The sequence below is a fragment of the Carcharodon carcharias genome, chromosome X, assembly GCF_017639515.1.
Source record: "Carcharodon carcharias isolate sCarCar2 chromosome X, sCarCar2.pri, whole genome shotgun sequence".
Classification (NCBI taxonomy): domain Eukaryota; kingdom Metazoa; phylum Chordata; class Chondrichthyes; order Lamniformes; family Lamnidae; genus Carcharodon; species Carcharodon carcharias.
The window spans coordinates 21,870,661-21,897,383 of record NC_054507.1 but is presented as its reverse complement, the minus strand read 5'-3'; the positions used below and the strand labels follow the sequence as shown (position 1 = coordinate 21,897,383).

Below are 26,723 nucleotides of genomic sequence, written 5' to 3'. Positions count from 1 at the left end.
TTTTAGACTTATTAGAACACTGCGGTTGGATTTGCGCGAGTTTATTTTCTAATCTTGATCAGACTCTTCCTCTTTAAACCCCTTGATTAATGATTTTACTGGAAATACTGTGAATTACAAAAGGTCAGACATGGAGTACATAGTGCTGACATTTACCGTGTTAGAGTTTTGTCTTCCTGTTTGCGTTTTGACTCTTAACAGTGCTCAGAATCTCCTGTTTACATTGAAGTCAGATACTTAATTTGCCTAAATATGAAGGATTTACACAGCCATTGGGGAAATTCATTGGAGCTCTGTTAGGTTGATGAAGTGGCTGAAATACAACTTGGTGTTTTATGTAGAGTATTGTGCAAAATAGCAGACGGGGTTGGATGATGCATTATTTTAGAACAGTAGATTGATCTTAATTAAAATGAATGACTGTGAACACACTCTTAACCAGAACCCCAGAACAGAATTTCAACCATTCTTCATGTGTGTTGGATTATGACTTTTGGCAGATTGCGTGGGCTTTCACCAGGGGCCTTGGAGAGCGATCAGGAATGTGAACCCTATCGTTCCCCTTCTTAAACTGAAGCCAGCTGTAATACTCAATTGAGCTAAGCACATGTTGGAAGTCTCGGACCTCTTGGCCTATATGGCTTGGTGCCACACAAGCAGGCGAGTCCTATCACTTAAACTCATTGCCATTTACTTGCTTTTAGAATACTGCAGTGTTTAAGGAAGAAATTCTCTCACTATTATCCAACAGGCATATTGAACAGAGTAGAGTGGTGTGACATATATGAGAACAATTAAGCTGATTGTGATCCAAACCTGAAAGTATATGCATTATATGGCAAGTATTAAATAATTACAAATTTACTTTCTTAGCAATGCTAATTATTCAGTAGATAATACACTAATGGGGAAAGGTGGAACATGTATTTTAACTTGCAAATGACCTCTGAAACCCACTATTTATTTTATGAATAGAATAAAATATTCCTCTGATGTCTAATTCTATCCCTACTTTTATAAGAAATTGTGCAGTGACAAATTTGTGGTTGCCTCCTAGTTTTGTTGTTTTAACAATTAGCTCACTAGATTAGTAGGTGTGATGGCATAGGCTGGTTTTGTTGACGGATTGAAGAACTTTACTTTCCAACATTGGTCAATAGAATGTTCACAGCCAGTTAAACTGGTCTTTTCTTGACATTGTAACATTGAGGTATGGAGAACAAACAAATTGAGTGGACGGATGTAGAGTTAAATCCCAAGGTGTCTCTGACAGGGCTGGAACCTCGTGCACTTCTTGGTGCCCGACTAAGAGTTGCACTGGAGGATATGCAATACATTGTTTTGTATTGAACAATGCACAGCATCAAGGACTTAGGTTCCAGCCCTGATTTGCACTGAGTTAGTAGACCTCCAGTTGGGTAGCAGTAATGGCCATAACACACCTGGGTTGATAATCCAGGTTTCCTGCTCCCAGTTACTATCCAGCGATCCCTGTAGGGAAGACGAGGGGTGAGGACAGGATTGAGCTTGGCGGTGATGATGCCCCTGCAAATATTCTGCTGGCATTCTTGGTTCAGATGTGCATAATGGCTGTTTGGGTGAGAGACTGGAGATTTGTTTCCTCTCCCCCCACCCCACTCCACAGGTCTTGAGATTCTGATCTGAAAAGAGGGCTCTTGGCATCCAAGGACCTGTAATCCTGGCATTATAACTGTTAGCAGGATAGGAGGATGAAAGACGAGGAGGAGAAAAGGGGCACTGATGACCAAGTAGCAAGTTGCTCAGATGGAGGGGGACGTTTGGGGAGTGGGAAGAGGAAGAAAAAAGGTGTGTGTCCTTATTATATGATATATTCTTACAATTAAATGAAATAGCTATATGCTGAGCAAAGTTATAATTCAATCTGTGTACTGTCTGAGAAATATAAATCTACTCTCTAAACAATAGTGGTGTAGGATTTCTAAATATACGATAAAAACACAACAGGTAAAATTACTCTCTTTTAAAGAAAGCTTTTAAAATTCATTCTTCAGTTTCTTTCTGGCATATTCTAAATGGCCAATCTTATCAGGCATGAGAATGTCTAGAATTTTCCTCACATAAAAGTCCTTAGGCAAATGGTTTACGTCATTATTAGTTTACAGAAAAAAATCAATAAGTTTACTCTTTTCCTCTCTGCTGCAAGGGTGGGACTTAAAACAGCAGGTTCTGGCACACAGTTAAAAGAAAATAAGGACATGATCATTTCAATATGAAACTACAGCTGAGTAAAACTGTTACAATTCCTCCTCCAGCTGGTATTCAAATAATTTGCAAAAAGAAAACAACTTGGTTCCTACATTTACACATAACATTGAGCTGTTCTGTTGTCAGCTTTAACTTACTTGCCCTGAAGCTTTTGGGAATGTGGAAGACAGGCCTGCCAGAATCATTTAAAATAAATGGGTTACTGTCAGCAGCACAATTGGAAAGCCTAGGCTAATATGTCCACAGTGTATATTTACATTTGTTCTAAAGATATAAATTCCTTTTGTTTCTTCCCAATCCCTCACAATTGCATGAACCACACAAATGTAGCCAAGAAAGCATACAATTGACCTGCTCCTCTGCCTCAACTAATGCAATACCTCTTTTCAGCTCAGAACGTCAAGACTTGGTGGAGGGATGGGGTGGAAGGAGAAACAAATCTCAATGGGGTCTGGACAGAGTAGATAGGGAAAAACTGTTCCCACTGGTGGAAGGATCGAGAACGAGAAGGCACAGGGGAACGGGGGAATGGCATAAGGTGCATTACTCATTTGGAGAGCCAGCACAGACCCAACGAGCCGAATGGCCTCCTTCTGTGCTGTAACAACATGTTCCTCCTTGTAGGTGCGTAACTACATTCCTTTGTTTAGTTACATTTTGAGATTTTTCCCAACATGCTTTCTAGTGTTTATAGCTGGATGACCATTTTTATAATCAGCCTGAGTCTTTTGCTAATCGAAACCTGAGTCAATATTCTCTGTTATATAAGGGTTAGAAGAGAAGTTTGCATTGATATAGCGTCTTTCACAACCTCAAGATGTTCCAGTGTGCTTTACCGCCAATGAAGTACTTTTGCAGTATAATCACTGTTGTGATGTCAGAAACACGGATGACAATTTGCATGTAACAAGGTTCCACAAACAGCAATGGGATAATGACCAGATAATTTTTTATGATAATTGAGGGATAAACCTTGGACCTTGATAATGGGATAACTCCCCTGCTCCTCTTCCTGGTAAATGATTGTTTTTCAGACTGAAGGATGGTAGGTAGTGGTGTTCCCCAAGGTTCAGTGCTGGACCAATTTTTTTTTGATGTATATAAATGACTTGGATATTGGAATACAGAGCAAAATTCAAAATTTGTCAATGGTAACAAACTTTGAGAAGTAGCAAACAGTGAGATGACACAAATTGGCTGGAACAGGACATAGGCTAGCAGGAAATCAGATGGAATTTAATACAGAGAAGTGTGAGGTGATGCATTTTGGCAGAAAGGATAGGAGAGGCAACATATATACTTAATGGCACGGTTCTAAAGAGTTTAAAGGGACCAAGGGACCTGGCAGTTCATCTGCATAGATCTTTGAAGGTGGCAGGACATAATGAGAGAGTAATTAGGATCATGGGCTTCGGAAATAGAGTTAATGAGTACGTGATCCTGTATAAATTGGGGAGGCAGTGGCATAGTGGTATTGTCACCAGACTAGTAATCCAGAGACCCAGGGTAATGCTCTGGGGACACTGGTTTGAAACCCACCACGGCAGCTGGGGTAATTTAAATTCAGTTAATAAATGTGGAATTTGAAAGCTGGTCTCTGTAACAGTGACCATGAAACCATTGTTGAATTGTCATAAAAATCTATTTGGTTCACTAATGTCCTTTAGGGAAGGAAATCAGCCATCCTTACCTGGTCTGGCCTACATGTGACTCCATATCCACAGCAATGTGGTTGACTCTTAAATGCCCTCTGAAATGGCCTAGCAAGCCACTCAGTTGTATCAAACCGCTACAAAATTTACAAAAAAGAATGAAACCAGACAGATCAGCCAGCATTGACCCAGGCACCAGAAACTACAACAGTCGACCCTGCAAAGTCCTCCTTACTGACATATGGGGACTTATGCCAAAATTGGGACAGCTGTCCAACAGACTAATCAAACAACAACTTGACATGTTCTTACTTATGGAATCATACCTTACAGATTATGTCCCAGACATTACCATCACCTCTAGGTACGTCCGGTCCTACCAGAGGTGGTGGCACAGTGGTATACAGTCAGGAGGGAGTTGCCCTGGGAGTTCTCAACATCAGCTCTGGACCCCATGAAGTCTCATGGGCAAGGAAACCTACTACTGCCTGCCCTCAGCTGATTAATCAGTACTCCACCATGTTAAACACCACTTAGAGGAAGCATTGAGGGTGGCAAGGGCACAGAATGTACTCCAGGTAGGGGACTTTGCATCATTACTACCGAGCTGGCCAAGTCCTAAAGGATGTAGCCACTAGATTGGGTCTATGGCAAGTGGTGAGGGAACCAACAAGAGGAAAAACTGTACATGACTTCGTCCTCACCAACCTATTTGTTGCAGATGCATCTGTCCATGACAGTATTGGTAGGAGTGACCACCACACTGTCCTTGTGGAGGCGAAGTACTCTCTACCGTGTTGTGTGGCACTTCCACTGTGCTAAATGGGATAATTTCTGAACAGATCTAGCAACTCAAAATTGGGCATCCATGAGAAGCTGTGGACAATCGGCGGCAGCAGAATTGTAAACAACCACAATCTGTAACCTCATGGCCCAGCATATCCCCCACTCTACCATTACCATCAAGCCAGGGGATCAATCCTGGTTCAATGAAAAGTGCAGGAGGGCATGCCAGGAGCAGCACTATGTATACCTAAAAATGAAGTGTCCACCTAGTGAAGCTATAACACAGGACTACTTGCATGCCAAACAGTGAAAGCAGCATGCGATAGACAGAGCTAAGCAATCCCATAACCAACGGATCTCATCTAACTCTACAGTTCTGCTACATCCAGTTGTGAATGTTGGTGGACAATTAAACAACTCACTGGAGGAGACTCCACAAATATCCCCATCCTCAATGATGGGGGAGCCCAGCACATCAATGCAAAAGACAAGGCTGAAACATTTGCTACAATTTACAGCCAGAAGTGCCTAGTGGATGATCCATCTTGGCCTCCTCCTGAGGTCTCCAGCATCACAGATGCCAGTCTTCAGGCAATTCACTCCACATGATATCAAGAAACGGCTGAAGGCACTGGATACTACAAAGGCTATGGGCCTTGACGACATTCCAGCAATAGTACTGAAGAATGGTGCTCCAGAACCAGCTGTGCCCCTAGCCAAGCTGTTTCTGTACAGCTACAACACTGGCATCTACACGACAATGTGGAAAGTTGCCCAGGTATGTCCTGTACTCAAAAAGCAGGACAAATCCAACCCTGCCAATTACCGCTTCTTTAGTCTACTCTGGATCATCAGTAAAGTGATGGAAGAGGTCATCAACAGTGTTATCAAGCATCACTTACTCAGCAATAACCTGCTCACTGACGCTCAGTTTGGATTCCGCTAGGGCCATTCAGCTCCTGACCTCATTGCTGCCTTAGTCCAAACATGGACAAAAGAGCTGAACTCGAGGTGATGTGAGAATGAATGCCCTTGACATCATGGCAGCATTTGACCGAGTGTGGCATCAAGGAGCTCTAGCAAAACTGGAGTCAATGGGAATCGGGGGGAAAACACCCCACTGGTTGGACTCATATCTCATACAAAGGTAGATAGTTGTGGTTGTTGGAGGTCAATCATCTCAGTTCCAGGACATCACTGCAGGAGTTCCTCAGGGTAGTTCTGGGCCCAACCATCTTCAGCTGCTTCATCAATGACCTTCCCTCCATCATAAGGTCAGAGTGGGCTGTTTGCTGATGATTGCACAATGCTCAGCACCATTCACGACTCCTCAGATACTGAAGCAGTCTATGCCCAAATGCAGCAAGACCTGGACAACATCCAGGCTTGAGTTGATAAGTGGCAAGTAACATTTGCACCACACAAGTGCAAGGCAATGACCATCTCCAACAAGAGAGAATCCAACCATCTCCCTTTGACATTCAGCGGCATTACCATTGCTGAATCCACCACTATAACAGTCTGGGGGTGTTACCATTGAACAGAAACTGAACTGGACTAGCCATATAAATAATGTGGCTACAAGAACAGGTCAGAAACTAGGAATTCTGTGGTAACACACTTCCTGACTCCCTAAAGGCTGTCCACCATCTACAAAGTGCAAGTCTGGAGTGTGGTGGAATACTCTCCACTTACCTGGATGAGTGCAGCTCCAACAATGCTCAAGAAGCTCAACACCATCCAGGACAAAGCAACCCGATTGATTGGCACCTCATCCACCACTTTCAATGTCCACTCCCTCCACCACCGAAGCACAGTGGCAGCAATGTGTATCATCTCCAAGATGTACTGCAGCAATTCACCAAGGCTCCTTAGACAGTACTTTCCAAACCCATGACCTCTACTACCTAGAAGGATAAGGGCAGCAGCTGCATGGGAACACCCACCGCCTGCAAGTTCTCCTCCAAGTCACACACCATCCTGACTTGGAACTAATATCTCCATTCCTTCACTGTCGCTGGGTCAAAATCCTGGAACTCCCTCCCTATCACCACTGTGGGTGTACCTACACCACATGGACTACACCCATTCAAGAAGGCGGCTCACCACCACCACTTTCTGAAGGGCAATTAGGGACAGGCAATAAAAAAACGCTGGTCTAGACAGCAACACCCACGTCCCATGACCGAATAAAAACGTCCTGTATAAAGCTCTGGTTAGGCCACAACTAGGATATTGCATTCAGTTCTGGTCACCACACTTTAGGAAGGATGTGAGGGTCATTGAGATGATGCAGAGGAGATTTATCAGAATGGTTCCAGGGATGAGAGATCTTAGCTACAAGGTACAGTTGGAGAAGCTGGGCTCGTTCTCCTTGGAGCAAAGGAGATTGAGGGGAGATTTGATAGAGGTGTACAAGATTATGACATTTAGATAAGGTAGTCAAAGAAAAGCTGTTTCCATTAGCTGATCATGCAAGGACCAGGACACAGATTTAAGGTTCTGGACAAGAGATACAGGAAGAATTTTTTTTACGCAGTAAGTGGTAATGACATAGAACTCACTGCCTATGTGGAAGAGGAGACAATTAATGATTTCAAAAGGAAATTGAAAGGGCACGAGAGAAATAAAGTTGCAGGACTACAGGAATAGAGCAGGAGAATGGAATTGATTGGATTACTTTACAGAGAGCAGGCATACACTTGATGGGCCAAATGGCCTCCTTTGTGTCATGATGACTCTTTGAAATAACACCACGGGATCTTTTACTTCCATATTAGAGAGCAGCTGGGGCCTCAGTTTAATGTCTCATCAGAAAGACAGTGCAGCACTCCCTTAGTAGTACACTGGATTGTCAGCTGAGAATCTTGTGCTGAAGTCCCTGGAGTGAAACTTGAACACTCAACCTTCTGACTTGGAGGCAAGAGTGCTCCTGACTGAGCCACAGCTGATATTATTAGTATAGTCCAGGTCTATTAATTCTGAATTGTGGTAAGTTACTTGTTGCAGAATCCATGGAATGCTGACCATGCTCTTCTTTCACCTCAGAAGGTGTAAAAATACCACACTACTCAGTCACTGTGCATTGGCTAAACTATTTGTCCAGACGTATTTACAGATAAAATAATACACAGAACAGAATTAACAGTACAGTGGCCAAGCTTACACTACATAAATTAGGTTGATCAGTTGTAACAAATATAGTGTCTATAGTTTTTACAGCTCCTTTCAGCAAGTTCTTCAAAATACAGGCACTTAGAATTAATATTTAGGATATTTTACAGAGCTCCTATTATTTCCTTAATGTATCAAGGCTCCATGAGTAGGAAACTGTATCAAGGCTCCATGAGTAGGAAACTGAGGATCAAGAGTCATGAATTATAAAGATGCCTTTTTCTTCTGAAGATCAAACAATTTCTTTCAGGCAATTAGGCAATCAAAATGTTGGCAGTTTTAACAGTTCAGCCAACAAAGGCCTGCAACAGGCACATTTCCTCAGCTTGATGATTTTTAACACTTGATCATAATCAGACACTACTTTTCCAGCTGCTCCATCACACCAGGAGAGTTGTAAGTAACAGATTCTATTGGATGAAAGATAGTTCTCTTTCTGTGAGTCGGACAAAGTGTTTCTGAGCATCAGAGGCTTTTTAAGAAAAATAAATGACGCGTGAACCTATTTGAAAATTGTCACAATTTCAAAATATTTGGTAGCAGGGGAACAATTGATGGATCTATTTACAACATTCGGGAATCAGACTTATTTGTTGGTTGGATAAAATCAATTCTACGCTTTTTTAAAAAAGCTGTGTTTCAACTGACCACATGTAGCTAGCTCTTTTTTTTAGTTAGAACTTGCATTTTTATAGAGCCTTTACTCTGCTCGGGGTGCCACAAAGCTCTTAACAGTCAATGAATTACTTTTGTAGTCTCGTCACTGCAGTTGTGATAACAAAACGGTCATTTTCCTGGGGCTTCCACCTTTCACCTGCTGAAGTTACGGCTGCTGACGGAAAGAGCCAAATTCCGTCAAATTCCAGATGATTAAGTACTGCTGCAGAATTATTTGATAAAAGATGAAAAATATAGTTGTGGCACACTTTGGGCATCATATCGTCATATATGCAAACTTATTGAATCTAATTGGCGCAAATTTTGTCTTTATAAAATAGAGCATAAATAACAACTCCAACTAACTAGGTAGGTACAGATTTAAAACAAGCTCCTTCATTGTTGCAAAATCCTAGAACGTCCTACCAAACAGCACTGTGGGAGCAGCTTCACCACATGGACTGCAGCAGTTTAGGATAAAGCCTACTAACAACTTCTCAATAAGTTCTGTTCTTGTCAGCAACACCCAAATCCCAAAAATGAATTAAGAAAAAGGACAGTTAGGAAACCTCTAATGAGATATTACAAAGGAAATATGTGTACAAGCAAAGCTTCTGTGCCATTGCTGATGGTGAGTTGAATGTTCTGTCGTGTAATGTATAATATAAAGAAAGAAGGGCCTCAGGACATTCCAAAGTGCTTTCTATCCAATTTAAGCCCTTTTGTAAAGTAGGAAATGCAGCAGCCAAATTGTGTACAGCAAGGTTCCACAATGTGATAATGACCAGATAATCTGTTTTAGTGATCTTAGTTGGGAGAGAAATATTAGTGATGACAGTTGGGCAAATTCCTCTGTTCTTTGAAATAGTACCGTATGCTCATTTACTTCTACCTGAGAGGGCAGATGGGGTCCCGGGGGTTTAATATCACATCCAAAAGGCAACACCTCCAACAGTGCTGCATTCACTCAGTACCATACTGAAGTGTCAGCCTGCATTATGTGCTCCTGTCTTTGGAGTGGAATTTGAACCCACAGCCTTCTGACAGAGGCAATTGAGCAATGGCTGACACCATTCTATCTGTGCTGCTGATGGTATGTAAGATTTATCAGATGAGAGGAACTTGTTGTCTACCAGAATGGTGGAGGGACAAGGCTCACAGAGACAGTCCTGTGCTTTGGTCAGACAGGAAGGATTGTTATGGAATTTGGCAGCACTGAGTGAAGGTCTTGTCAGTGGTGATGAAAGTGCTGTGGTTTAGCAGCACTTTATGGGAATGTGTCATTTAGCAGAAGGAGGAGCAAGGTGGAAACGATCCTCTGTGATGGCAAAAGGGTTACTATCAGTGTTGCACTATAGGAATTATATGTGGGTGCATTATTTTCCCAATTTAGAAACTAAAACTGGACAAATTGCATTTGAAAAGTTTTCTATCTCAGGTAAACAATGAAAGTGCAAAATTGAAACACCATTCTATCCTTATGGTAACTGATGAATGGCAGAAAAGTCTGAAAAGATTAGGTAAAGTTAGACCAGCTGTAAGGGTGGTTGCTCCAATTGCCTGCCTCCTTTTGCCTGCACCCGGGTGACCCTGGAGAAGGAGCAAGTGGTGTCTTCTGGTACACTTGATGTCTTCCATGACTGGGAGAGACTGGAGTGTGTGGATGACACAGGAAATATTATTTAAATTGTTTAGTTTCCTGTGTCTTTTTTATGATTTGGGTTTTATTAGTTGTGCTTTTCTAAAGAGGAGGCATTTTTGATGACACTCTTCTTAAGGATTCAATTATAAGTGGCATGCTCACAATCTTGTTTTCATTATTGATATACCAAAAAATGACTATAATTTAGTGATTTTGGGTTGTAGGGATAGACGTCTACTGAACTAAAAACAGAAAATGCTGGAAATATTCAGCAGGTCAGGCAGCATTTGTGGAGAGAAAACAGAGTTAACATTTCAGGGCACTGACCTTTCATCAGAACTGGATGAAAATATTGACCTGAAACGTTAACTTTGTTTTTCTCTTTGCAGATGCTGTCTGATCTGAATATTTCCAGCATTTTCTGTTTTTAGTTTAGATTTCCAGCATCCACAGTATTTTGTTTTTGTCTGCAGAACTACCCCAGTAGTGGGTACTGTCTCTTTGGGAGTGGAAGAACTGCAATGTAGAGGGAACTCCACATCCTGTTGGACTGGGACAATACCTGACTTGGCAGTCACTGAATCTAAGTACGTATTGTATTCTATTTCCCATTCACTCCTTATTGATAAAAGTTCAAGGCTAAACATGAAGGACACAGCAAAAACAAAAAAACATAGTAAATTTTGTATGAAATGAATTCCCTGTTGTCCACTTTTTGGGTAATGGTGCAAATCACTGCCTTCTTTCTTCACAATAATACACCAACTCGAATTTCATTGTTTGCCATATCTGAAAATTTTGCATATTTTCTGGCTTGGCAATCTAGCCTCTAAAACATGGTAAATGATATATTTTACGTGTTGAATTTAATAATTCAGTGAATAGGAATGAATGGTTGCAAAAAAAAGGCACACAAAAAAGGATCTTTCTGTGTTTTGGTAAAAACAATTCACTAAGTTGAACGACATTCAATTTCCCTCAGGCTTCCAATCTCTGTTGTTGGTGCCCATAACTATCATTGTATCAGCAATCTGCTCGCTGCCCTTGTTCCCGGTAGGAATCGAAGCGGCGGAGCTCGTCTACTCGTCTTGGCAGTGTTATGAATCGGTTTTTTGTCGTTCCGCTCGCTTCCCTGTTGCTCGGAAGTTATGGCGGAAGTTGTTCGCTGACTGGAATTCAATCGCTCGGAGTCGAGCGGAGGTAATGCTGCTGTACCTGTAAACGCTAATTTCTGAGGTAAAAACCGGGTTTTGTTCCGTTTTGAAGCCAATGCTTAATTCCTAAACCCAACGGTACATAAAATGTCGGCGCGCATCGCGCTGTCAAGCGAACGAACCCGCGGCCTAACGTTTATTCACTATTATCTTATGAGGGAGGAGGGGGAGGGTTCGTTTTACAAATCTACCTGCTTCGGGAACTAATTCAGCAAACTTTGTTTGCTTTGTTTTACGTTTTTTCGCTGCAAAAAAAATATAAAACGAGAAATGCAATGCTAAAATTGCCTGCTTTTCGAGACGTTTGTCTCCTTTTCTCAGTCAACCGCACCTGCTACGGGAAGTCCCGCCTGTCCTTCGTGATCATTGGCGCCTCAGGGGAATTTACGCTCACTGATTGGACGACCGTCCTGTCGATCATCCAAGGGGCGGGACGGTTGGCGCAGTTAAGTGTGAGTTTGCAATAGGTTCATAATCAAGGGAATGTGAATCCAATTTGGTGGAAAGAGAGGTTTCGGCTCCAGTGGGATTAAAGGTGTTGTATTGCAGCAGGCGAATCCCCCCGAGGAGGTTGCTGATGTCCTATTATGGTTCTGAGCCCTGTAGCTAGTGAGTGTTGCAGGTGTGCTGTTAGTCATGAGGATTCCCCCCTCAGAGAAGTTAAAGCCAGCTGCAGTATTTGGTGTGATCTCTGTTTATTCCACGGTCATTTGTTCAAACTGGATATAAAATCCATTTGATGAAGCGACTTGTGGTATTTAATACTTAACGTATTTATTTCCCTCCCACCCCGCCGCCGCCACCGTTATTGAAGTGTCTGGAATGAGGCCTTTTGTGTGACAACAGTCCTCGCCTGTTGACGATTCAATTTTAAAATCCATTGTAGAACGGAATCAGAATTGGACTGATGAATGCAATTTATGAGATTGCACATCCACGTCCTAAGTAGTGACAGTATTATCTGCAGAATGTGAACGAACATATATGATTGCAAGTCTGATGTACTGATCACACCAGTGTAAAAGATGAATCCCCATATGTCCGGGATAGTTCTGAATACATTGTGTGAAGATGTGGCTTGCATACTGCAACTGCATTATATGATAAATATGCTGACCAGAATTTGTATGCGGTGAGAGTAATGGGAAGCAATGGGAATATAGTCTTCTGATATTTAAGCAGAAGTAATAGAATTATTAAATCAATCCTGACTTTATTTTCCTAAAATGTGACCATGCTTGCCTGATGACTAAATAGCTCTTTATTATTTTTGATATTATTTGAATATCAATTTGGTTAAATACTATTATTGTAGCTTGCAATAGTAGAAGGAGCAAAAATGACCGTTGAGCACATTCTGTCAATTGTGGTAGCTGTGAGATCAGGTGCTGAGTGAGGCATGTGCCTCCATCGCAAATTATTTACTTTCTTTAAAAGTTCTGTGCCATTTACACTGCACGCCATTTCAGTTGCAGGTGTGAGAGTTCTTCAAATATAGTTGAAAAATAAATGGCCCACCCATCTACATCATGAAGTGTTGCTTAGGTAATAGGGCTTCTAGGCTCTGCCAGTGCCACTATATAATTTACTGTTTGGTGGCATGAAAAAAACCCAAGTTGATTGATTTCTAACGGTTAAATAACTTTCCCTTGCCTGTACCTTAACCTCAGAGCTGCCATCTCCTTTTGCCTGACTCAGATCAAAAATATATCAGTTATGAATTGATGAACAAAGCAAGGTTGCTGTCATGCTGGAAGAAAATCCCCTGTTGGGTTCAAAATAAATGCATTTCTTCTCCCAACCATAGGGAAGGTATTAAAATGGTGCTAGGTGTCTTGTTCTTTACTGTAACTGCCAGAAATTTGAAAAAGAGCAGTGCAAAGCTTAGATCGGCTCCATGGATAGAAGCAATGATTAGTGGCTGGGCATTGTGACATGACCTTTATATAATGCTGCAGTGAGCATGTATTAACTGTTACAAGAATCTTACAAGATGGTGACTTTGGGAGTGCTGTGTTATGTCCCTATATAACTACTTCTTATATTGGTGTGTTGTAAAGTCCCTTGTAACAATGTTGGAAAATTTCACTGATATTTTGGAGATTTGGGGTATAATATTTTCATCTTGTTTCTGAAACAGTTTGCTTCTTTACAAAGTATATTGGCTGCATTCGAACCTCTACACCGAACATGTGTTATTAAATGGCTGAAGGCACTGCATGATGCAAAGGATGTGGATCCTGGCAATAGTACTGAAGACTTGTGCTCCAGAACTGGCTGTGCCCCTAGCTAAGTTGTTCCAGTACAACTACAGCACAGGCTTCTACCTGACAATGTGGAAAATTGTCTGGGTATGTCCTTGTCAGGAAGATATTATGATGCTCATAATGTTATTGGAATTTATTGTAAAGTAGAGTAATAGTGGGGTTTGTGTCTGTGTGTTAATTGAATTAAAGGCAACTGGTCTGAAGGTTTTGATGTATTAGAAGGTGAGCTAGGTTTGAAATGTTAAGTGGGTAGACATAGGTATAAAGGGAACATTTACTTTTGTAAATAAACCAGACTAACTTGAATTCAAAAGAGGGTGTGAAATGTTTCATCTAGCCAAGAGAAGTTCAGAAACTGTTTATTTTTTCCCAAAGATTACTGGTAAAATTGGTAACTATGGGAGATTTTTATTATCAGAGAGGTAAAGTCCAAAGACATAGTGAAACAATAAGACTTTGCGTTCAAAGGGGAAAATATGTATAAAGGAGCGAAGGTTGTGTATAAGGGCAGGAGTTCTAAGATCTAACAAGTGTGAAACCCTCTAGCATCTAAGCCTCAAGCTGCTGTCCACAAAGAACTGAAGTGAAGAAAACTCACTTTGAATTTGACTGGTTCAGGGTATTGTGTGTCACTTTGCCTGGGTCTTTTAAAATCTGTGTGTCTTACTGTTGCCTTAATGAAAGTGTAACTGGGAGTTGGATTAACTCGGGGATTTAGAAGTTATTATAGTAATAATTTGTAGATCTATGTGTGTGCTTTAAATCATTTCTTCTATTAAAGGTTTAATTTAGTTTTGTAAGAAACCTATAGGACTTGGTGGTCTTATTACTACTGAATTCAAGGCATGCATCTTGAAATTTATACAAATTGCAAAACAGTTGTGACAGTTGCTTCAAGTTTCCCTTTGGGATTTGAGCAGCTCAGCATTTACCATCGGCTGTGCCATAACAGTCCTGTCCACAAAAAGCAGGACAAATCCAATCATGACAGTTACCGCTCAATCAGCCACCTCTTGATCACCAGCAAACTGATGGAAGATGTTGTCGACAGTGCTATCAAGCGACACTTACTCAGTATCAATCTTTTCACCGATGCTCAGTTTGAGTTCCACCAGGGCCACTCGGCTTCTGACCTCATTACAGCCTTGGTCCAAACATGGACAAAAGAGCTGAACTCCCGAGGTGCGAGTGACTGTCCTTGACATCAAGGCAGCATTTGACCACATGTGGCATCAAGGAGCCCTAGCAAAACTAGAGTCAATGGGAAAACTCTCCACTAGTTGGTGTCATACCTAGCAACAGGAAGATGGTTGTATTTGTTGGATGTCCATCATCTCAGTTCCAGGACATCACTACCTAGGGTAGCCTCCTAGGCCTAACCATCTTCAACTGCTTCATCAATGACCTTCCCTCCATCATAAGGTCAGACGTGTGAGGATGTTTGCTGATGATTGAATACTGCTCAGCACCATTCGCAACTCGTTGGACACTGAAACAGTCCATGTCCATATGTAGCAAGACCTGGCTTGGGCTGCTGACAAGCAGCAAGTAACATTCATGCTGTACAAGTGCCAGGCAATGACCATCTCCAATAAGGGATGATTTAACTATTTCCCCTTGACATTCAGTGGCATTACCATCACTGAATCCCCCATTATCCACATCCCAGGGGGTCACCATTGACCAGAAACTGAACTGGAGCAGCCACGTAAGTGGCTACAATAGTAAGTCAGAGGCTGGCAATCCTGGGATTTTTTCCCACCCCCCCACCACCACCACCACCACCACATCTGTCAACTATCTACAAGGCACAAGCCAGCAGTGTGATGGAGTACCCTCCACTTGCCTGGATGAATGCAGCTCCAATAACACTCAAGCTCAACACAATCCAGGACTAAAGAGCTTGCTCGATTGGCTGCTCATCCACCACCACCGCATTCACTCCTTCCATCACTGGTGCACACTGGCAGCAGTGTGTACCATCTACAAGATCCACTGCAGCAACACTCCAAGCCTACTTTTGACAGAACCTTCCTAACCTCCTCCTACCACCTAGAAGGGCAACAGTTGACAAATGGAAACACGACCATCTGCAAGCCCCAGTTTACATTCACACCCAGCCAGCTAGCTCTATGTACTGAGTCTGCATTGTGTGTAGGAGCAGCAATTTGATAATTTGCCACAATGATATTCCTGCTTTTCCTTCATACGTGGGTGTTGCTGGCTAGGCCAGCATTTATTGCCCATCCCTAATTGCCCTTGAAGGTGGTGGTGAGCTGACCTCTTGAATCACTGCAGTCCATGTGGCGTAGGTACACCCACAGTGCCATGAGGTAGGGGGTTCCAGGATTTTGATCCAGTGACAGTGAAGGAACAGCGATATATTTCCAAGTCAGGATGGGTTGTGGCTTAATGGGGAACTTGCAGGTGGTGGTGTTCCCATGTGTCTGCTGCCCTTGTTCTTCTAGGTGGTAGAGGTCACAGGTTTGGAAGGTGCTGTTGAAAGAGACTTGGGGAGTTGCTGTAGTGCATCCTGTCGATGATGCGCACTGCTGTCACCGTGTGTTGGTGGTGAAGGGAGTGAATATTTATTGTAGTGGATGGGGTGCCAATCAAGTGGGCTGTATTGTCCAGTATGGTGTCGAGCTTCTTGTATTGTTGGAGCTCCGCTGTTGCCAAGGGACAAGGTACACCATTTCACAGACTAAGTCTAGGGTTACGGCAGGACTGTGTATGTTATATAAATGCCAATAAAACACTGAAAACTGCAAAGTCAATGTTTATGTGCCTGTATTGGATTGGTAATGTGAGATGCTCATGTTGCATAGAGCTCAAGCTTTCTGCTAATGAATTACTTTTCTTTTTGTCTTTCTACTAGTTTCAGTTGCCCTGGTCTTTCTGATTTGGGTTTTTAATCTGTAAATTAATGCAGCATGGTGGATTGGAAGTTGAGGCCACGTGTATTCTTCATGTGCAGTAGGGTTAGAATGGCTGTGGGTGTGTTGAGGGGTGGGAGCTAACTTGACCTGGTTGTGCAGATGAAATTCACACTCCATTTTAAAGTTATACACTTTATTCTTTTTGTATATTTGCACAATTTTCTATGTCCATATCTCGACAAACTTGTCATGCTGAAGTTGCACCCTCCTGTTGATGGTACACTACAGCATCTCCATTGGTGATGTGGTGTAATTAGTGTGGTAAGTTTACATATGGCTATATTTGTAATGAAAATTGCCTAAGAACAGGAAAAACAGTGTGTCCAGGTATAATTTTTAATACACAGTTTATGCAACTGGAAAGGAGAATTTATTATTGACCATGAATATCATTTGAAATTTATTGCATTTATTTTAATTTTTCAAAATTCCCTAGATTCTGGAAGGGTCGTCTCAGATTGGAAAATAGCACATGTAATTCCTCTATTCAATAAAGGTGGGAGGCAAAGCAGGAAACTACAGACCAGTTAGCTTCACATCTGTCATGGTGATGTGGGAATCTATTATTAAAGAAGTTATAGCAGGGCACTTGGAAAACCTTAATACAATCAGGCAGAGTTAATATGGTTTTGTGAAAGGGAAATTGTGTTTGACTAATTTACTAGAGTTCTTTGAGGAAATAACCAGCAAAGTGTGTAAAGAGGAACATGTGGATGTGGTGTACTTGGATTTTCAGATTTGACAAGGTGCCACATCAAAGATTACTGCACAAAGTCGGAGCTCATGGTGTAGGGGATGACATATTAGCATGAATAGAGGATTGGTTAGCTAACAGGAAAAAGGGAGTAGGCATAAATGAGTCATTTTCGGGTTAGTAAGCTGTAATGAGTAGAATGCCATGGATCAGTGCTGGGGCCTCATCTATTCCCAATCTACATCAATGATTTGGATGAAGGGAATGAATGTATAGTTGCTAAACCATACACAAAGATAGATGGGAAAGTAACTTGTGAGGAGGTCATAGGGAGTCTGCAAAAGGATATAGATATGTTAAGTGAGTGGGCAAAAATGTGGCAGATGAAGTATAATGTGGGGAAAGTATTAACTTGTCCACTTTTGGCAGGAAGAATAGAAAAGCAGCATGTTATTTATGGAGAGATACTGCAGAACTCTGCAGTACAGAGGGATCTGGATGTCCTGGTACATGAATCACAAAAAGTTAGTAAACTGGTACTGCAAGTAATTAGGAAGGCAAATGGAATGTTGTTGTTTATTGCAAGTGGAATGGAATATAAAAAGAGATATTTTGCTACAATTGTACAGGGTATTGGTGAGACCACATCTGGAATACTGTGTACAGTTTTGGTCTCCTTATTTAGGAAAGGATATAATTGCATTAAAATCAGTTCAGAGAAGAAAGGGTTATCGTGTGATGGAAGGTTGGGCCTGTATCCATTGGAATTTAGAAGAATAAGAGAAGATCTTATTGAAACATATAAGATTCTGAGGGGGCTTGACAGAGTGGATGCTGAAAGTATCTTTTTCCCCTTGTGGGAGAGACCAGAACTAGGGGACACAGTTTAAAAAAAGGGGCTTCCCATTAAAGAGAGAGATGAGAATGAGGGTCGTGAGTCTGTGGAACTCCCTTCCCCAGAGGGTGGTAGAGGCAGAGTCATTGAATGTGTTTAAGGCAGAGGTAGATAGATTCTTGACTAACAAGGGAATCAAAGGGTATCGGGGTATGTAGGATAATGGCATTGAGGCCACAATCAGATCAGCCATGACCTTATTGAATGGCAGAGCAGGCTTGAGGGGCCGAAAGGCCTGCTGCTCCTAATTCATATGCTTGTATTAAAATTGGTGATTTTTTTAAACCTATCAATTACCTTATATCTTGATCTGCAGTATATTAGGATTTTTTTTTGAAAGGCATTAACTTAAAACATTAAGTACAATATCAATTTTTTCAGATTTCCAGCATTTTTAAACTTACTTTACTGCCACTTCTACTCCTGGAATGCCCACTTTGAAATTCTGCTCTTCTTTGGCCTAAATTTGTCACTTTTTTACCCCCTTGTCACCTTCATTGCTGTCTGTTTCCCTTGTTGTGTTTAATCACATATTAGCGAAAACACACCTAACAACCACATCAAACAGCAAAGCTTTTGGAGCAGATTGAATCACTGAAATTCTGAAACACGGCAGAGATAACCTCCTGGCACGGCAGCACAACCACTTATCCTTCATCCGGGAAGAGGAGTGCATGCTGGGTGACCTCATGGACGCTGTGATCATGATTAAGGGCAGCAAGTCCAATTGCCTCCTTCCAGTGGCCATAGAGCACCTTCCAGAGTTGCAGTGCAATTTTCGCTCATAAAGAGGCACCACAGACATGATCTTCACTGCGCAGCAAATTCAAGAAAATGCAAAGAATAGCATCGACTCTTAAAAGGTTTTGGGTCACCTGCGAAGGCTTATGGAGTATCCTCGGATTTGGCTGCCCTCAGGCATTTGTCACCATCGTCTGCCTCTTCAACGATGACATGCAAGCTGTGATCCTCACCAACCTAAACCCTATCTCAATGAAAACTGGGGTCAAACAAGGCTGTGTCATCGCACCAACTCTCTTCTCCATTTCCTCACTGCAATATTGCACTTCACCCCCAGCACACTGCCCACAGTCGTGGAGATAATTTATAGAACAGATGGGAAACTGTTCAACTTAAGCTGCCTTAAATCCAAAACCAAGTCACTCCAACCTCAATCATTGAGCTTGAGTAAACAAATGACACTTTGTGTGCATGCTTACTCAGAAACTAAGCTCCAAGTCATTGTCAACGATTCCTCTGAAACTTATGAGCAAATGGGCCATTCCAACACCTGGAAAACTAAGGTCCTCTTCCAACCAGTTCCCACAGCACAGCATGGACACCCCCCCCCCACCCCCACCCCCCAAAAAAAAAAATCAATGAAGATCAGTAGTGAGATGCTGGAAAATGTGAATCATTTTCCATATCTTGGGAGCATCCTCTCGATGACGGCTGGCATCGACAACGCAATTCATCATCGCCTCTAATGTATCAGCTCAACCTTTGGCCGACCTGAGGTGAAGAGTAGTTGAGGAACAGGATTTCAAACCCAAGACTAAGGTCATGGCTTACCAGGCAGCAGTAGTCCCATGTACTTTGGAGACTTGTACAGCCTACAAGCAGGCATGTCAAACCACTGGAGAACTACCACCAGTGGTTTGTTCGCAAGATCCTCCAAATATGGTGGCAGGAAAGGCAGCCCAACAGCAGTGTCCTCTCCCAAGCTGCCATGCCCAGCATTGAGGTGCTAATCACTCAAACAGCTCTGCTGGTTGGAAGGTGTAATTCGTATGCCTGACACAAGTCCCCTGAAGCATCTGCTCTACTCAGAATTTGGTTTCAACAGGAGACTCCTAGGGGGACAGTGGAAACTCTTTAGCGATGTCCTCAAAGCATCCCTGAAGAGATCAAGCATCCCTGCCAACTCATGCGAGTCCCTGGCTTGTGACTGATCAAAATGGAGAAGGTTCGTTTGGGAAGGCATCTAGCACATTGAGAAACTTCAGGAACACGCCGAGATGAAATTGAGGCATTGGAGAGACCGCACAAACGTCCAAACAATTCATCCACCCAACCTTTTCAAGCACAAACTCCCCTCTATGTGACAGATTGCGCATTGGACTTATCAGCCATCTCAGAACCCATCAAACTGGAGTGGAAGCTGTTCACCCTCCATCCTGAGAAACTGCCTAAAAGGGGAGAAGATTACAGCCACAACTCTCTCGAGTGTTTCCAGCATTTACCATATTTCTATCACTTTCTCATGGTTCCTTTGTGTCCTCTATTCAAAATGTTATCAAAACGATTACAGTGCTTTTGGTAGACTGCTGTGATACTTGGCAACAGCAACCATGAAGTTTGCTCAGAATTCTCATCGTAATGGGTTTATTTTGTACCAGTTTTTATTGTGCTAATGGCATACAGTTGACTTCAGTGAAACTTGATCAAAGCATGCAATTCCAATAGAACAAAGTACTTGCCTTGCACTCTCATTGTATAGAATTCCAATGGCCCAAAGCACTTCCCATTCTTTCCCATTGTATAAAACTCCTGATCCATGCATAAAATGTTTCTTTCCCTGCACCCCCGCCCCTCCAAAAACCCAGTTTTCTGATTCTGGAAGCTCAGTGTCACTATTTTCCCTAGAAACATTTTAAAAGCCTGTCAGTTTTTGTGGTATTTTTGTTTGCATTGTGAATGATTAAATGGACTGTAGTGCACAGACTTGCAAGCTATTATCTTAATTTTATCTGGAATTCCTGATCTAAACATAACACTTCTCTGGAAATTGGCTACGTATTTAAGTGGATTCATCTGTAGTACAGTAGAGTTTCATTACATAGATGGATCTATTGGAACACAGTTTGCAGTCCTGTCCTATGCATGCCTGTCTTTCCCAGCAAATAGATCAATGCCATCTGCATGCCTAAGCGAGGGAGCAAGGAACGTATTGAATTTTAAAGTTAAACAGGTTTTTTAAGAACACAACTCGCATTTATATAGTGCTTTTAATGTAGAAAAATGATACAAGGTGTCCTAAGCTCAAGCTGCTTCATCAATGACCTTCCCTCCATCATAAGGTCAGAAGTGGGGTTGTTAACTGATGATTGCATAATGTTCAACATCATTCATGCCTCTTCAGATACTGAATTAGTCAATGTCCAAATGCAGCAAGACCTGGACAATATCCAGGCTTGGGCTGACAAGTGGCAAGTAACATTTGCGCCACACAAGTGCCAGGCAATGACCATCTCCAACAAGAGAGAATCTGACCATCGCCCCTTGACATCCAATGGCATTACCATCACGGAATCCCCCACTATTAACATCCTGGGGGGTTACCATTGACCAGGAACTGAACTGGACTAGCCGTATAAATTCTGTGGCTATAAGAGCAGGTCAGAGGCTAGGAATCCCATGGCAAGTAACTCCCCTCCTGACTCCCCAAAGTCTGTCCACCATCTGCAAGACACACAAGTCAGGAGTGTGGTGGAATACTCTCCACTTACCTGGATGAGTGAAGCTTCAACACTTAAGCATAACACCATCCAATTCACAGCAACCTGCTTGATTGGCACCTTATCCACATTCACTCCCTCCACCACTGACCATCTGAAGGACAGAGGTAGCAGATACATCGGAACACTCCCACCTGGAATTTCCCCTTCAAGTCACACACCATCCCTACAAATATCGACGTTCATTCACTGTCGCTGGATCAAAAATCCTGGAACTCCCTCCCTAACAGCATTGTGGGTGTCCTACACCACATAGACTGCAGTGGTTCAAGTGGGTAGCTCACCACCACCTTCTCAAGGGCATTTAGGGATGGGCAATAAATGCTGCCTAGCCAGCGATGCTCTCATCCCATGAATGAATAAAAATGGACACTGAGCCAAAGATGACGAAATTGGGGAGAGGGAAGATGTGAGTTTTAAAGAATATCAGAGGAGGGGAGGGAGGTGCAGAGGGGTCTATGGAGGGTCTTCAGAGAGTGGGGCCGAAACAGCTGAAGGCAGAGTTGAAGGTGAAAGGTCTCTGTGATCGGGAAAATAACATCAGAAACTCAGTTCTGAATCGAATTGGATGTTGAGGTTGCAGCCCAAGACGAACCTCCCTTTCCTCTCCGAAGACCCTGGGCATGTTGCTTCCAAAATCTTTGCCCACCTTCCCCACAGATTCATGCTTGAATTTCTCCCATCAAGTTTTGTTCTACCATGGCAATGGAACAGTTGTAGTCAAATAGCATCCTCTAACTTTCCCTCATTGTAATCTTTGACTTCTCTCAGCCTTTGACAGGGTTGATCATCTCATGCTCTTCCAAACCCCCTCTGCAGTTATGCAAATCATTTTTTTTTTGTGTTATGGGATGTGGACGTTGCTGACAAGGCCACCATTTGCTTATCTCTTGAGAACAGTTAAGGGTCAACCACATTGCTGTGGGCCTGGAGTCACATGCAGGATAGACCAGGTAAGGATGGAAGATTCCCTTCCCGAAAGGACATTAGTGAGTCAGGTGGATTTTTATGACTATCGATGATAGTTGTCATAGTTGCCATACTGAGACTAGCTTTCAATTCCAGATTTTAAAAAAAAATTGAATTTAAATTCCACCAGCTGCTGTGGTACGGTTTTTAACCATGGTCCCCAGCCTATTAGCCTGGTCCTCTGGATTATTAGTCCAGTGACGTTATCACTATGCCACCATCTCCCCTGTGAGATAAATTCAGTGGATTGTTCTTGCTGGTTTCCACTCTTGCCTATCAAAAATGTAGCCAGACCATCTCCAGCAATGATTCCTATTTCTACCTTTTGGAGTCCTTGGCCCTCTCCTCTTCCTCATCTATGTGCAGTCCCCTTACCAACACTATCTGAAGACATGCAGGCAGCTTCCACAAATACACTGAAATCACCCAATTCTTACCACTCAACCATCCCTTTCAACTGCTCCTCTTGCTTATCTGATATTCAGTCTTGGATGCACCCCAATTTCCTCCAGTTAACTATTAGGAATATCAAAGAATTCATTGTCAGCACCCAACACAACCTCTCTACCCTAGCCAACAATTCAACTCCTCACCACTGTCATTGGTTGTAACTTCATCCTGTTCAACTCAGAACCGAGTTTCTTACCCGTTATCATCTTCATTGCAAGCACCCAGTTCTACCTCCACCTCTGCCTTTGGCTGTTTAGGCCTCACGTTCTAGAATTCCCTCCTGAGTGAGTAAGTAAGTGCTCACTGCAGCATTATATAACTGTGACAAGGATCTTTAAAAATGGCTACTTTGGGAGTGCTGGATTATATCCCTATGTAACTTTCTTGTATTGATGTGATGTACGGTCTTTCGTAACAAGGCTGAAAATTTCTCTGACATATTGGAGATATATAAGTATATAATATTTTCGTGTTCCTGAATGTTTTGCTGCTTTGCAAGTATTTTGGCTGCACAATAATCTCTGTACCCCTTGCAGTCGAGTGTTTTTCCAAATGTTGGGGTGAGAGTGATTGGTGATCAAAGTTGGCAGCAGTGAAAGGAAGGATTTTTTCCAGATATGGTTATGATTGTTTCAACTTGATTTAGTCCAAGGGCTGATTACCAGTTTACATTCGCATGCAGCCAGCTAGCTCTGGATACTGCAGGAGCAGCAAATTGATGACCGTTTGCCACATTGATATATCTGTTGCCAAGTGGCAAGGCACAGCATTTCACAGACTAAGTCTAGGGTTACGCCAGGACGATATGTATATTATAATTGCTGATAAAACACTGAAGCTGCATAGTCTATGTTTTTGTTCCTGCATTGCATTGGTAATGTAAGGTGTTCATGTTCCATGGAGCTCAAACTTAGTGCTAATGAATTATGTTTCATGTGTTTCTACGAGTCTCTGTTGCCTGGTCATTCTGATTTAGATTTTTAATGTATAAATCAATCTAACACGGTGTATTAGAAGTTGAGACCACATGTATTCTTCGTGTGCGGTAGGGTTAGAGTGGGCATATTGGGGGTTGGGGGCTGATTTGACCTGGGTAACAGATGAAATTCATTTTCCATATTAAAGTGATATATTCTGTTCATATTTCCTTATGAGAGAGTTTCTGTCTGTCTGCTCTTTTTTTTGGATTGGTCGATAACTTGAATTCATGGGTGGAGCAAGCGTACAGCAAAGAGATAAGGTCCACAGTGGATATGTTCAAGGTTCTCACGAACAGTGAAAGGTGAGTTAATCATGCACTCGTGAGACTTAATATAAAATTAAATTAGACTGTGGTAAAATTTAATCAAAGTAAAACACTGTGGATGCTAGAAATCTGAAATAAAAGCTGAAAGTGCTGGGAAAAACCCAGCTGGTCTGGCAGCATCTGTGGAGCAAGAACCAAGAGTTAACATTTCGAGTTGAATGATTTAGACAAGAAGGGACTTTTCAGAATATGTCCACATCTTGATAAGTTTGTCACGCTGTAATTACACCCTAGGGAGCCTGAACGGTATAGTTTGCGCACTGTGGCAAAAGGTCATCAAATTGCTGCCTCTGAGCCATATGGTCCTGGGTTTGAGTCCCACTCCAGGACTTGGTTACAGAAGAACCCAGCCATTGGTGCAGGTATATTTGCATGTATTGGTGCTGATCCCCAGCCCAGAGAAATGGGGAGCACTAGTGGCAGGAAGGGCATCCAGCTGTAAAACCACCCGCTAAATCAAAAATATGGTTGTTAGTATGAAGGCTGATCAACTAGCATTGTGGCGACTCTATGTAACATGGGAAAAGCCGAAAGAAGGACCAAGCAATCTGTAGCTTACCCTCGTGTCGTTGGTGCGCTGCAGTACCTCCATGGCGAGGCGTAATTACAATGTAGTAAGTTTACATAGGCAGTTTCCATTATAAATATGGCCATAGGAGTTTCTATATCATAGAATTGGTTACAGCACAGAATGAGGCCATTCAGCCCACCATGTCTGTGCCAACTCTCTGAAAGAGTAACTCATCTTGTCCCACTCCTCCTGCGTTTCCTCGTAGCCCTGCAATTTTTTTCTCTTCAGCTAAATATCTAATTGTCTTTTGAAACTACCTCCACCTCACTTGGGGACTACATTTCAGATCCTCAACACTTGCTGTATTTTTAATTCATTCACAGGATGTGGGCATCGCTGACTAGGTCAGCATTTATTACTCATCCCTAATTGCCCTTGAAGGTGGTGGTGAGCTGCCTTCTTGAACCGCTGCAGTCCATGTGGTGTAGATACACCTACAGTGGTGCTGGGGAGGGAGTTCCAAGATTTTGACCCAGTGACAATGAAGGAACGGTGATATATTTCCAAGTCAGGATGGTGAATGATTTGGAGGGGAACTTCCAGGTGATGGTGTTCCCATGTGCCTGCTGCCCTGTCCTTCTAGATGGTAGTGGTTGCAGATTTGGAAGCTGCTGTCTAAGTGAGTTCCTGCAGTGCATCTTGTAGATGGTACACGCTGCTGCCACTGTGCGTCAGTGGTGGAGGGGGTGAATGTTTGTGGATGGGGTGCCAATCAAGCGGGCTGCTTTGTCCTGGGTGGTGTCATGCTTCTTGTGTTGTTGGAGCTGTACTCATCCAGGCAAGTGGAGAGTATTCCATCATGCTCCTGACTTGTGCCTTGTAGATGATGGACAGGCTTTGGGGAGTCAGGAGGTGAGTTACACATTGCAGGATTCCTAGCCTCTGACCTGCTCTTGTAGCCATAGTATTTGTATGGCTAGTGCAGTTCAGTTTCTGATCAATAGTAATCCCCAGGATGATGTTAGTGGGAGATTCAGTGATGGCAATGTCATTGAATGCCAAGGGGCGATGGTTAGACACTGTCCTGTTGGAGATGAACATTGCCTGACACTTGTGTGGTGCGAATGTTACTTGTCACTTGTCAGCACAAGCCTCGATATTGTCCAGGTCTTGCTGCATTTGGACATCCACTGCTTCAGTATCTGAAGAGTCACCAATGGTGCTGAACATTGTGTCATCATCAGCGAACATCCCCACTTCTGACCTTATGATGGAAGGAAGGTTATTGATGAAGCAGCTGAAGATGGTTGGGCCTGGTGCACTAACTAGCCTGAGGAACTCCTACAGTGATGTCCTGGAACTGAGATGATGATTGCCCTCCAGCAGCCACACCATCTTCCTTTGTGCTAGGTACGATTCCAACCAGTGGAGAGTTTCCTCCTTGATTTCCATTGACTCCAGTTTTGCTAGGCCTCCTCGATGCCACACTTGGTCAAATGCTGCTTTGATGTCAAGGGCAGTCACCTCACCTCTAGAGTTCAGCTCTTTTGACCATGTTTGAACCCAGGCTGTAATGAGGCCAGGAGCTGAGTGGCCCTGGCAGAACTTAAACTGAGCGTCATTGAGCAGGCTATTGCTAGGCAAGTGCCGCTTGAAAACGCTGATGACCCCTTCCATCACTTTTCTGATGATCGAGAGTAGACTGGTGGGGTGGTAATTGGCCGGTTTGGAGTTGTCCTGCTTTTTGTGTACAGGACATATTTGTGTTATGATATGACAAATGGTAATTGCCAGGCTGGCTA

At 42.6% G+C, this 26,723-nt stretch overlaps 1 protein-coding gene across 4 annotated transcripts in view; it reads left to right on the top strand.

The window, feature by feature from the left end:
• Positions 1 to 10,718: 10,718 nt before the first annotated feature.
• Positions 10,719 to 26,723, top strand: part of ikzf4 (IKAROS family zinc finger 4) — a 163,177-nt gene continuing 147,172 nt past the window's right edge. For 3 of the 4 annotated variants that reach the window (XM_041180271.1, XM_041180270.1, XM_041180267.1), the window contains exons 1-2: positions 10,719 to 10,745; positions 11,141 to 11,394. The gene's annotated coding sequence lies outside the window, so the exon portion shown is untranslated. The remainder of the gene's footprint in view (positions 10,746 to 11,140; positions 11,395 to 26,723) is intronic. The other variant, XM_041180269.1, reaches the window with a different exon arrangement.